This window comes from Apodemus sylvaticus, chromosome 7, assembly GCF_947179515.1.
Source record: "Apodemus sylvaticus chromosome 7, mApoSyl1.1, whole genome shotgun sequence".
NCBI lineage: Eukaryota > Metazoa > Chordata > Mammalia > Rodentia > Muridae > Apodemus > Apodemus sylvaticus.
The window spans coordinates 56,855,793-56,868,444 of NC_067478.1; the positions used below are offsets into that span (position 1 = coordinate 56,855,793).

The 12,652-nt window shown below is 43.2% G+C and overlaps 1 long non-coding RNA gene across 2 annotated transcripts in view; it reads left to right on the plus strand.

Moving 5' to 3' along the window:
• LOC127688837 (uncharacterized) overlaps positions 1-12,652 on the plus strand; it is a 54,959-nt gene that overhangs the window by 40,046 nt on the left and 2,261 nt on the right. For both annotated transcript variants that reach the window (XR_007978767.1, XR_007978768.1), the window contains one exon: positions 10,085-10,161. This is a non-coding gene — a long non-coding RNA (uncharacterized LOC127688837). The remainder of the gene's footprint in view (positions 1-10,084; positions 10,162-12,652) is intronic.

Consider the following 12,652-nt stretch of genomic DNA (forward strand, 5'->3'; position numbering starts at 1 on the left):
CGCCCTCCTGCCTGCCTGCCTGCCATGATGGTCACGGGCTCTAACCCCCTGGAACTGTGAGCTTCAATCATGTTTTCTTTGATAAATTGCCTCGGTCGTGGTGTCTTTTCACAGTAACAAAGACAGCTAGACAAAATAGTTCTTTTGGTGGAGCCTATTAGGCTGGGCCCAGGCTTGTGGTACACACACACACACACACACACACACACAGGCCCAGTCTCTCAGGAAACTGAGGCCGGAAAACTAGAAGTACAAGGCCAGCCTTGGTCTAAGGGAGACCCTATTGAAAACAAGGCAGTAAGAAGAGAACTGGGAATGCAGCTCAGGGAGAGAGAACTCATGGGAGAGGTTTAGGATTAGACTTCAATTACAACAACAATAACAATAATAAAGTGTCATGTTTCAAGGAAAAACTGACACATGATGATCCCCACTTAAATGTGACCTCATGTAACTGAGGAACTTTGAAACTAAAAAAATGAAAGAAAGAGAAAAGAGTTTCTTGAATAGTAAAGCAAAACAACACCAACACAATAAATCATCTATAAAATGTGAAAACGAAACAGGCTGGTATAAGATTCTTCTACACAGGCCTGGCGTGAATGCACACACCTTTAATCCCAGCATCCTGGTCACAGAGGGAGGTGGATTTCTGTGAATCCATGGCCAGCCAAGACTATTTAGAGATAACTACCCAAAACAAACAGATCAAAATATTCTTCTACAAATACATTGAATTTTAGAGAACAGAAGAGAATATGTTTAAATCCTCAAGGAAAGAAAGTATGATTCTATTTATCTATATAATCCAATTGTCGTTTAAATACATATCTTAAATATCCATGAGCTCTATGGCAATGTTGGGAAAATACTTGCAACTCACAATACAGTAAAAGTACTTTCAAAAAATTACTTTATGTGTATGAGGTTTGCTTACATATTTGTCTGTCTGACTGTGTGTCTGCCTGTATGTATGTCACATGTGGATGCTGTGCCTGCAGTGCTCACAGAAGCCAGAAGAGGGCAGTAGATGCTCTGGAACTAGAGTCACACACGGTTGTGAGCCACCACTTGGATGCTTGGGAAGAACCGGTCCTGTGCTAGACTAGCCACTGAGTCATCCCTCCTGCCTCAGGTGCTAACTTTTTAATTAGAAAATGATTTTTTTTTCAAAAAATGATCCTGCATGTAGCAATCTCCTGGAGAGCTGAGTAAGGCAGGAGAAGCACTTGAGCCTGGGAAGTTGAGGTAAAGCTGGGTAACACAGCAAAACCCTGACTTAAAACAAGCAAACAAAAACATCTTTAATTAAAAAATTGTGAACTGGAGTTGCGACTTAATGACAGAGTGACTGTCTAGCGTGTGCATGGCCCTAAGTTAAATCCCAGCACCACAGAACAACACACGAAAATATAAACAACCCTAGCAGATAAATGCATAGAGCATGTGAGCTATTTACACAAAAGGAAACACAAATGTCTCTAAAACATACATGAAAAGACCATCTCATCAGATTGAGAAATACAAATTAACCTCTAGCCCAGCATGTATGAAAAGACAGCCGAGCTCACTGGTACTGCGTAAGTGAGAGATCTCGGAAGGCAAGCTTATCCATCAAAGCTGCAAGTACACACACTTTGCATCTGTAATTTTACCTCTAGGAATTTATCATATGGATTATTTAAAATATGTGCAAGCTGTTGTGAGCAGAGAGTGAGTCTTTGAAGCATTGTATATAAAAACCAAAGCTGAGAAATCACTTAAATATCTATTAATGTCAGCCTGGTTGAATAAATTATCATGTAGCCACTTGTCTGCTTAGGAATGGTGATAATTTCCTTTCCTTTCTCTCTTTTTAAAAACTAATTTATTTAATTTTATTTTAACTGCATGGTTTTGCTTGCATACATGTCTGTGGGAGGGTGTCAGATCCCCCAGAGCTAGAGTTACTGACAGTTGTGAGCCGCCATGTGGGTGCTGGGAATTGAACCCAGGTCCAGACACTGCTCTTAACCACGGAGGCATCTCTCCAGCCCTCCTTTTCTTTTCTTAACTGATAAATAATAAGTTCCAAATATTGTTTAGTGAAAAACAAGCTAGCGTGTATAGAGCTCAGCATAAAGTAAGTGCATATTCATGAGCATTGCACTGAAAGGTGTGTAAGATTTTGGTAGCCTTAGTTGTCTCTGGAGACCTGTCTAGACAGGATCCCAATAAACAGTAGGTTTCCTACTGTATATTCTTGAGCTATCCAAATGTGAAAACACGAATGCCGTATCTATTCGTAACTGAGTAAGCAGGCCATGTGGTTCTGTTTATGGCAGACCTATGAGCTCCCTCGTCTGTGAGTGGCTAGGAAGGGTCCTTGTCCTGTGCAGCTGCTGCCTTGTCAATGCCATTCTGGGCTATCTGCCACCTCTTTTGAGTCTCATCCTGTTCAGATTTCCACAGGACTCTGTTGGGATGCTTTGTTGCAAGGCTTTGAAAACTCATTTCAGAAGACTCCTAGACTTATTCACGCCTGATCACTTAGAACTTTGTATTTGAAACAACAGTCTTCATAAACCTGTTAGCTGCTTTCTTAATTGTCTCAAACTTGTAGAGGGCCCCTTCTGACTGTCTGAGAACATGCCAAGTTAGCAATACTTTCTTTTTGTTTGTTTGTTTGTTTGTTTTTTGTTTTGTTTTGTTTTTTGAGACAGGGTTTCTCTGTGTAGTCCTGGCTGTCCTGGAACTCACTCTGTAGAACAGGCTGGCCTCGAACTCAGCCTGCCTCTGCCTCCCAAGTGCTGGGATTACAGGCATGAGCCACCACGCCCGGTAGCAATACTTTCCCTGCTAAAGCAAGCCACATTTTTTCCCTTTTCTTTTAAAAGTAGTTTTAATTGTTATATTTGCCTGTAGTGAGGTTTTTTGGTTTGTTTTTGCTTTTTGTTTTTTGTTTTTGTTTTTGGCCCCTCTACCCTGAATGCACCCAACGTCTTCTTCCTTCCTTCCTTCCTTCCTTCCTTCCTTCCTTTTCTTCCTTCTTTGTTTCTTCTCTCCCCTTCCCTTCTCTCCCCTCCCCTCCCCTTCCCTCTCCTCTCCTCTCCTTTCCTTTCCTTTCCTGAGCAGGACAAACTCACCTGGCAGTCCCTATGTAACCCAGGCTGACCTCAAATCAACTCACCGTTCCACCTGAGCTTCGAAGGTGCTGGGAGTGCAGGCATGCACACCACACCCAGACCATACCTTAGTTCCTGCATAGCATTGAAGTGGACGTTTAGAACTCTAGGAAAAAAATAAACAAACCACCTGGCCAGAGATAACTGGCATGCCTTTTAGAATTTCTAACAAACTTTAGCCATACTCTCCTCAGCTCTTAGAGACTGGACACGGAAAACCTTGATTGTCAGGGCTCCTGAGCTTACTGGTATTTTCACAACTAGGAGTGTATAGTTCACCCCTCAGGGTACTTCTAGGCTATTGCATGGCAGATTGCAGGAGTATCTTGACCCCGTATTTTCGAACACATATTTTTCATGAGGTAGAGATTATGGCCTCTTAATGAAATTTATTTGCAATCTCCTGATACCTTATTAAGCTTCCACCAATGACAAGGTCCCATTAGACCTGCCTAAGCAAAAGCCTATTTGATATTAGAACACAAGGAAAGGTCTCTGCCTAAGTAGATTAAGGACACACAGATCAAGCAAGGCAGATTTCTAAACACAGGAACCCAAAGCGCAGCATCTGCATGTATTACGCATTCCCACTCCGTGCAAACACGCAGATATTGCTGCGTGAACTTTGGCCCACCGCGCTTAAGAACAATGGTTGGAACATTAGTACAGGATCCCTCTCTCCATGACTGTTGCCAGAGGACTTTGAGGCTCCGAGGGGGGATTTGCTCAGTAATTCCCTCCTAACACCCTCCGGGATCCCGTGTCTGAAATGTCACTTGGAGCTTTGTGAGCAGACTGGTTTCTTTACGTCTGTGCGGCAAGTGTCTGCTCCCTGCATTCCTTCCTACTTTCCTGTCGCCTCTTGTCCCACTGGCCTCTGGCTAAATAACTTCTCCAGGTCATATTTCCGTGGTAAACATACATTTTTTTTAAATTTCATCGAAGCTTAAACACTGTGAAGAAGCAATCCTGTCTGCTGTGCTCTGCTGGGCAGTGTTAATGCCTTTGTGTTACTTGGCCATAGACACCTAGTTCTGTGATAAATTAAGTCTGAGTACATTCCATGATCTGGTCTGTTCTTTGAGTCACATCATTCTCTTCTCTGGAGTTAGTGTCCTCACTGATCATGTCCATGTCTGCATTCTGCGAGCGCACACACACACACACACACACACACACACACACACAAATCTATTATTGTCCTTAAAATTGTTCTCCATGATGGCTAGAGGAGTGGGTAGTGTTCCACCAGGCAAAGCCTCATCAGAGTTCTGACTACTAGAAAAACCTGTGTCGTCTTTAGGCTGGAGCTCAGGGGAAGGGTTCGACTTCCCCTGAGAAAGAGCCATTGCCTTACAAACAGCCACAGGGTGAACGGAGATGACAAAGGAGTAAGCTCAGATAAAGGAAAGCAGAAGACAGCTCTGAGGTCTTTTAAAGACCTGTAAAACTGAAGAGTAAATGAAAAGCACCTAGCGTCCCTGAGTTAGGGAAGGATGGTAAGAGGTGTGGTTGGCTTGTAAAGGGTTTCCCTAATATGCCCTGGGCTCTGTCTCCAGCACCCTGTAAAACCAGGCAGAGCTGAGCATGCCTGTCATCCTAGCACTAGGGAGGTGGAGGCAGGAGGCAGGAGGATCAGAGAAGTTGCATGCTATTCTCGGCTACATAGTGGGTCTGAGGCCAGCCTGGGTACACAAGACCCGGTCTCAAAAACAAAACTAAAAGGAAAAAAAAAAAAGGAAAAGTCATCTGTGCCAATTCCTGCTGAGGATTAAACAGCCTAGGGCTGCTGAGGAATTTGGCAAAACAGGAGAAGCACTCAGAAAGGCACGGTTGGCAGAGGGGAAGGACCCAGGGGATAGCCTGGCACCTGTGGATACATGTCACTCAAGTCTCCTGCCACAAAGGGCGGACTGGACTGACAACCCCAGCTGAAGGGCCGGCAGATCCACCACTGGATTTGTGGTTAAGACCCAGGTTACCCAGCCAGTGACTGAACCAGGCCGGAGTGGGGGCAGACTCCTTTAACCGGACAACTTTGGCTTAAAGATTTACCTTGAGCCCCGCAAACCTTCTGAGTCCTGAGTTTGGGATACTTGCTCCACGGGCCTTCCTTCTGCCTCACCTTTCCTGGCATCTGCGTAGAGGGGTGCTCTCCCACCGGTCTGTGTGCGTCCTCTGTTATAGGCATGACCCCCAAGAGATATCTTACCCACCTAACTCTTTCCTGATAACAGTCTGTTTGTTTTTGAGACAGGGTTTCTCTGTGTAACAGTCCTAGTTATCCTGGAACTCATTTTGTAGACCAGGCTGGCCTACCTACTCACATAGATCCACCTACCTCTGCCTCTCAAGTGCTGGAATTAAACGCATGCGCCATCGTGCCCCGGTTCCTCATAACTGTTTTTAAAGGTATCCGAGCAACAACAACAGCAAGGAATCCAAACAAAAGCATCACCTGTTCTTCCCCACGTTGCCACTAGTGCTTCAGAGTAAGAACGGGGTCTCCCAGAACAAACAAGCTTCGGCACACGTGGCTCCATTTGTCTCCACACCTTTCTGTGAATCAGCAGTGTTAGTGTCTGCGTAACAGACCAGAGAACTGACATGAGAGCTGGAACGGATCGTCGGGGTCTCCGAGGGAAGATTGAAACAAGGAGCTCGTGTTCCTTAGAGATGGGGGACAGTGAGAAACGTGTAGTTTGGTTTGTTTCTGGGCGAACTGTGTGGAGCGCACTTATACAAGCCAAGATGGTACGGGCCGCCTCACACTTGGCCGTATTACAGTCTTCCAGGACCCCACCGTGCCACAAAGCCGTCCTTGACTGCAATGCTATGATGTACCTCATCACTGTATTTGATTCTGACTCCAAGTTCTTTTAGTCACAGTACCCTGTAGCCCTGAAAACTGTAAGCTAAAACTCCCCTTCTTCTCTTAGTATGCTTCTTTTTTCTGGTGGTGGTAGGGTGGTTTGAGAAGGGGTTTGTTTGTATAGTCTTGGATGTCCTAGAATTAGCTCTGTAGACCAGGCTGGCCTCAAACTCACAGAGATCCACCTGCCCCTACCTCCCAAGTGCTGGGACTAAACATGTGCAGCCACCACTGCCCTGCCCCTTATTCTGCTTCTTGTCAGGTATTTATTTGTTTGCAGCAAGAGAAAGGGGATGTTCACCATTGTTCCCACCCTTAGATGGTTCCTCCACCCTTCAGGAAAGGCTCCTTACCTGTGATGACAAATCTTAAATACCATTGTTTACACTCCACAGTTGTACAGGACTGTCCCTAGCCACACAGCCACTATCTTCAGGAGTTTGGCTGGGTCTGTGCACAAAAGGTTATCATAGGTGGTTTGTCGACCCAGAAGGAAAGGCAAGCAGGGCCATCGGACCCTCACTGTAGTGTTCAGTCAACCAGTTGTATTCAATTCAGCATATGGCCTCAGTGTATAGTGTGGGCTGAATGTGTAGGTGAGGAAAGACTGCAGCCTTCTACACAGCTATGGGAGAGTCATTATCCACACTGGGTGCAGGCCTTCCAGTGTGGCTGCTTTAAGGTCGCCACACTCCTGCCTGTCACTCCTCACCTAATCCTCTGTCAGTAAACAGTAAAATCACAAGTACCCCAGAGAGAACTTGGGGGAATCATACTGCAGTTTCTCCCAGCACTCGGGAGGCAGAGACAGGCGGATTTCTGAGTTCAAGGCCATCCTGGTCTACAAAGTGTGTTCCAGGACAGCCAGGGCTGTATAGAGAAACCCTGTCTCAAAAAAAACCCAAAAACCAAAACCAAAACCAAAGCATACTGCAGTTTCCCACTGGAACCTTAGTAGAAGGGGGTGGATGAAGGAATTTTTAGCAGGATCCCCCAACAGCTCCCTGCCCCCAGCTACTATCTTCTAATTCTAGAATAAAACTCAACCTTGTTGAGGCTCAGAACATGCTACCCCAGAATATGACATATTGGCAGGTTGAAGCTCTGTGATATCAGAAGCAGGGTTCTTATGGGACAGTGAGTAAGGGTGACGGTGCGGTAATCACTGTGATCTCATAGTACACCATGCTGATGTCACAAAGGAGTGCTGTGATGTCAAAATGTATCACTGTGATGTCACCGTAGAGCAGTGTGATGCCACAATGGGTTATTGTGAGTTCACAGTGTACCATAATGATGCCAAAAGAGTCCTGGGGCAGCACAGTGTAGCACTGTAATGCCACAATGGACCTGTGTGATGTCACAGTGCGGAGTTGTGGTGGTACCACTGACCATTATGATTTCACAATGCAACATGATAATATCAGAGTGCATGCAAACCAGGAGCACCAATTTCACTTAGAGAATTATGATGAGAGTGGAGGGGACAATGGAAGGCTGTGACGGCACAATAGAGCCTTGTGATGGCATTATTCAGCATTATGACATCACAATAAAGCATGGTTGGAAAGTACACTGTTGTGATTACACAGTTCATTGTGATGATATTATGGAACTTTTCTTATCACAATGGAGTATTTTGTGATGGCACAAAGGAAACCGTGTGTGTGTGTGTGTGTGTGTGTGTGTGTGTGTATCACAATACAGCATTGTGATGACTCAAAAGGGAATTGTGTGTGTGTGTGTGTGTGTGTGCAGGCATATGTGCTACCATGTACGTGTGGAAGTCACAGGATAACCTGGTTCTTTGTTTTTACAACTGGGTCTCAGGGAATAAACTCTAGGCATGGTGACAAGTGTCTTAATTCATTGAGCCATCTCGCTGAACCCAGGAAAAATTTTTTTAAGTGATATTGTTGAAAGCAATTGATATTTAAATATGTTGGTGCTGTAGAAAGTCTTGATCCAGGCTCTAGAACACTGTTAATAAGAGTCTCCAAGACTGGGTGTGGCAATCGTCTGGGTGAAACATTTGAGAGTTAGAACAAAATGGACTACTTTATCGCCAGATTGTGAAGAATCATGGACATTTCTAGACAGATGGGTGTCATAAATAGATCTATGTTTAAGGTAGATGATTTGACTGCAGTGAGTTGGTAGAATTAAAATGGAATGCATAGAAGTGAAATGATGCCATATCCAGATGCCTTTTAAATTATGATATTCTCCTACTTTTAAGCAAATAGCCACTTGATAGAACGGAGAAACCAGGGAAGTAAGCACTCAAAGAAGGAAGGCATTCTCTACCGGAAACTCTGAGTCTGTTTTATCAGGACAGACTCAAGATTTATACCCTTGATTTCTGAAATTCTCCCTTGTAGAGTTGCTTTGGCAAATGCTGTAAATCTCAGAACCTGATGCCTAACACATGAGTTTACTCAGTGAATTACTTTCTCTCCTTTTGACAATTCAGATCTGTTAAGTATTTATTAATATAACAAATTAGTAGATATTCACATGTAGCTGTCTTTTGCTACTTTGTGGGTTCTTCTTTCTTTCACCCCTTTTCACCCTTTATCCACTCTCACGATCCCTTAACACTAGATAGGAGAAACAAGATAGAAAGGAAAAGGGGGTAATGTCATCATTAGACTACTTCCTGCTGATTAGGAAGTTCCTTGGGGTAGCTTTGATCTTTGATGTCAGGATATCTAATATCTTATTTTTATTTCTTCTTTGCACAGGACTATTTAACAAACTGCAACCAACAGCAAACAACCAACAACCAAGAACCTACCCTACCTCATCTCTAGGGGCCCAAGCATTATTATAGCCTCTGAAAAGTTCCCAGAATTCCAAATGTCGCACAATTGCAGAAACTTTCTGCAGCTGACAAAATCATGCCCCTGCTAGAGCATGAGGCAAATCATAGTCAGCTGCTGTGGACCATTTGAAGCAGCTCCGTATCCCACACATGGGATTAAAATGAAAACATTCTCATAATATTTCTGTGTTTTTCAAAGAAACCAAAACTCTCACTACACTCACATACTCTGTACTTTTGCTTCTATGACAAAGAAGGAAGCATTGTATCATATTTGCATTCTGGAGAATAAATTTACTGTCAGGAAAACAACAAGAATTTTTCGCTTCCATGACAATCTGAGTTTATTAAGCAATTTTTGAATGGTGTTTGTGCAAAAAGATACAAAGATAAATACAACTAAATCTTGGTCTCTAGGAGCTGGGACATCAGTCAACACTTGGGCTCTCTCATCTTTAGTGTGAACACTTACAGCTATACATGTCCCTCTTTAAACTAACTTCCTAGCTGGGGGTGATGGTGGTGGTGGTGGTGGTGGTGGTGGTAGTGGTGGTGGTATGGCTCATGCCTTTAATCCCAGCACCTGGGAGGCAAAGGCATGGTCTGCAGAGCAAGTGCCAGGACAGCCAAGGCTGCATGGAGAAACTCTGTCTCAAAACCCCAAAACAAAAAACCCTAACATCCTGAGCTATGGCTCTGTCATTCATTAGCATCAGTGATTTGCTGGTTTACTAAGAGGTTTTGTCTGTATCATCCCCTGCCCCACATACAAGACTATGTACAAACCTACAACACACACATGCACATATATACACACACATGTTCACACACATACACATTCACACACACATACACACATTCATACATATACACAATTACACATTCACATACATATACACACATACACACATTCACACACACACTCACATGTACACACACTCACATACACACACACACTCACATGTACACACACACTCACACATACATATACTCACACACACACACACTCACACGTACACACACTCACATACATACACACACACACTCACATGTACACACACACTCACACATACATATACTCACACACACACAAACACACACACACTCACATGCCTTTACTTTCCAAAAGATGTTTGTGGACTATAGCTAGCTGGTCCTCACTGTCATGACTCTACTTTTGATGCTGCCTATTAATTTACTCTCCTACCACATCTGCTTCTACAGAAACCCGATGGTGTCTACAGCTTTCTACTGTCCTGTGGTCCACGAAGGTTGTAGACCGGCTGCCACTATCATTCCTGGTATGTCTATAATGTTCTATACTTGTTTAAAAAATAGCTAAGATCTTGAAGTTTAATGGATAAAGTGTAGTTTTAAACCTTTTAAAAATGAATATTGCCAAAATGAATATTTTCCAAAAAGATTGTACCAATTCGTGCTACCAAGACTATTTTTTATATTCTTAACATTCATTCCGGGCTAAATTTTCATTTTTCCAAATTATCACCCTTTCAAAAGTCTATATAAGCCAAACATGGCATCACATGCCTGTGGTCCCTGCACTCAGGAGTTTGGGACAGATGTTTGAGGCTCAGTAGAGAGACCCTGTGGCAAACTAAACAAAATGAAACAGAAAACCCAAACAACAGCACAAAGGCAGAGAGAGTTTTAGTTATGAGATTCGTTTATCTGCAAAGTTGAGCTATTTTTTTTATCCATTTGCATTATTTTGATATAAATCTCCTCTCTAAATAATTAGCCCATTTTAAATTACTGAGTGCTTAAATCTTCTCTGGCTGGTTTGTTCAGTTTTCCTGCACATTAAATAAGTTGGCCTTTTGCCTCCCCCCCCCCCCCCCACACACACACACTGGCATCCCTCTCAGCCTCTTCTCTACTTCCTCCTTTTGGACTTTTAAACACATTTTTCCCCTTCCCTTTCTCCCTCTTGCTCCAGCCCCACTTGCTCCGGGCCCCGCTTGCTCTGGCCCCTTAAGCATATTTCTTGATAGCCTGGGCTTTATAAAATACTTGGTCATGAAGGTATTATTACTCTAAGACAATGTAAAAAAAGCATTTGCTATGTTTTTATCAAACACCTTGAGTGTGTTTGTGTGTGTGTATGTGTGTGTGTGTGTTATATACAAAACCACCAAAATATTACTGAAGGGCACATGTTCTTGAATTCTTGAATCTTGGATTCCCTGAGACACTGGAGAGCTGCAGACATCTTCTCTGTGGGGCCTCCTCATAAAAACCTGTTTTTCTTCTCTAGATTCCATTACCCCGACCATTTGAACCACATTTCATTTCCTCTTCCCCCTCCTCCCTCCTCTTCTCCATCCTCCTTTTCCCCCTCTTCCTCCTCCTCTTCTTCTAACTTCACTCTCAATACCAGATTCTTAAATGGCCCCCCACTACTTCACGTGCGCATTAAAATGTCAGTGCCCCAAACAGATGTGATACCTTAAGGCTATGACCAATTCTAAGTTTAGCAGCAGAATACTTTCCTAGCTCCTGGATGTCATAGGCCTATTAATACACTTCACTATCACAATCACACGCCTGATTCTGGCAGCTTGTACCCAGCTGGCGGTCGCAGGCTATCAAACCCCTAAAACTAGAAATAATGTCGAATGCATTAGATGACAGAAGAAAAAAAAAGATTTTTAAAAGTTCCCGAGAATTTAGAAATTGGTTGAAAATTATTAGTAATACTGCAAGTTTTGCATCTATACTGAAGAAAGTATAAGATAGATTTCATTATGAAGCATTTTAGATTACTCTAAACTTAAAATTAACCACAACATAAAATCACTGCCAAAAAAATTAATGCATTTTTAACTGGAAAAAGGGATTAATAGCTGGCTCTTGATGGCCTTTCCTGCCCTCCTTTAGCCAAGGAAATTTTTTCTTGGCAAGGTTTGTTACTTGGCCTCGACAAGGGATTGGCGGGTTGAGTAAGAGGAGAAAAGGCTCAATTGATCTCTTGGAAAAGTCAGAGTTGCACAAGAAAAAGATTCTGAAGAATGGAATTGTTTCTGAGAAAGGCAAAGCTCGTCAGCACCTGCTAAAAGAGCGAGTTTGAGATGTTTACAACAGACAGAAAGAAAGAAAGAAATGTGATTAGCAGCTGCCTTGTAGCAAGGGAGGCTTTTCAAATGAGGTTGGGGGTGGGGTGGGGCAGTGATTCAGGAATTATTGCCAGGTGTTGGGAATACCACCTCACTTTATTCATTCTAAAAGACATACAGAAAATTAGGGAGTTTTTTCCCCCAATTGTTTTGGAATGTCTGAAATGTATTCACGAATGGGACTTTCAGCAGAGACAGAAGTGTGGGCTGTTTCAACTATATCAGCAGATCTATGGTGTTTGCCACAATAAAAATGGCAATCATGTCAGTTGCCCAGATGATGTCTGTATTATATCTTCAGCTCTGGGTGTCACATATTTATAAAGTATACCAGTTTGCTAGGGCTGCCGTAACAAAGCCCATGGGGCCTCGGGAGCTCAAACAGGAAAGCCGTCTGGGGTCCAGGTTCCACAGAGTGGATTTCTTCAGCTGAGTTTCTCCTAGGCACTCTGTCTTCTGCCTATAATGCCACCAGTTGAATTGGATTAGAGCTTGCCATACCAACTCATTTTAATAACCTTTTTAAAAACCCTGTATCCAAACATGGCCTCATTCTGAGGTGCTGGAGTTGAGAATTTCAACATAAATTTGGTGGAGGAGACACAATTTAGCCCATGACACAAGCTACCAGAAACTTTACTCTGTCCCCTCATTGTTT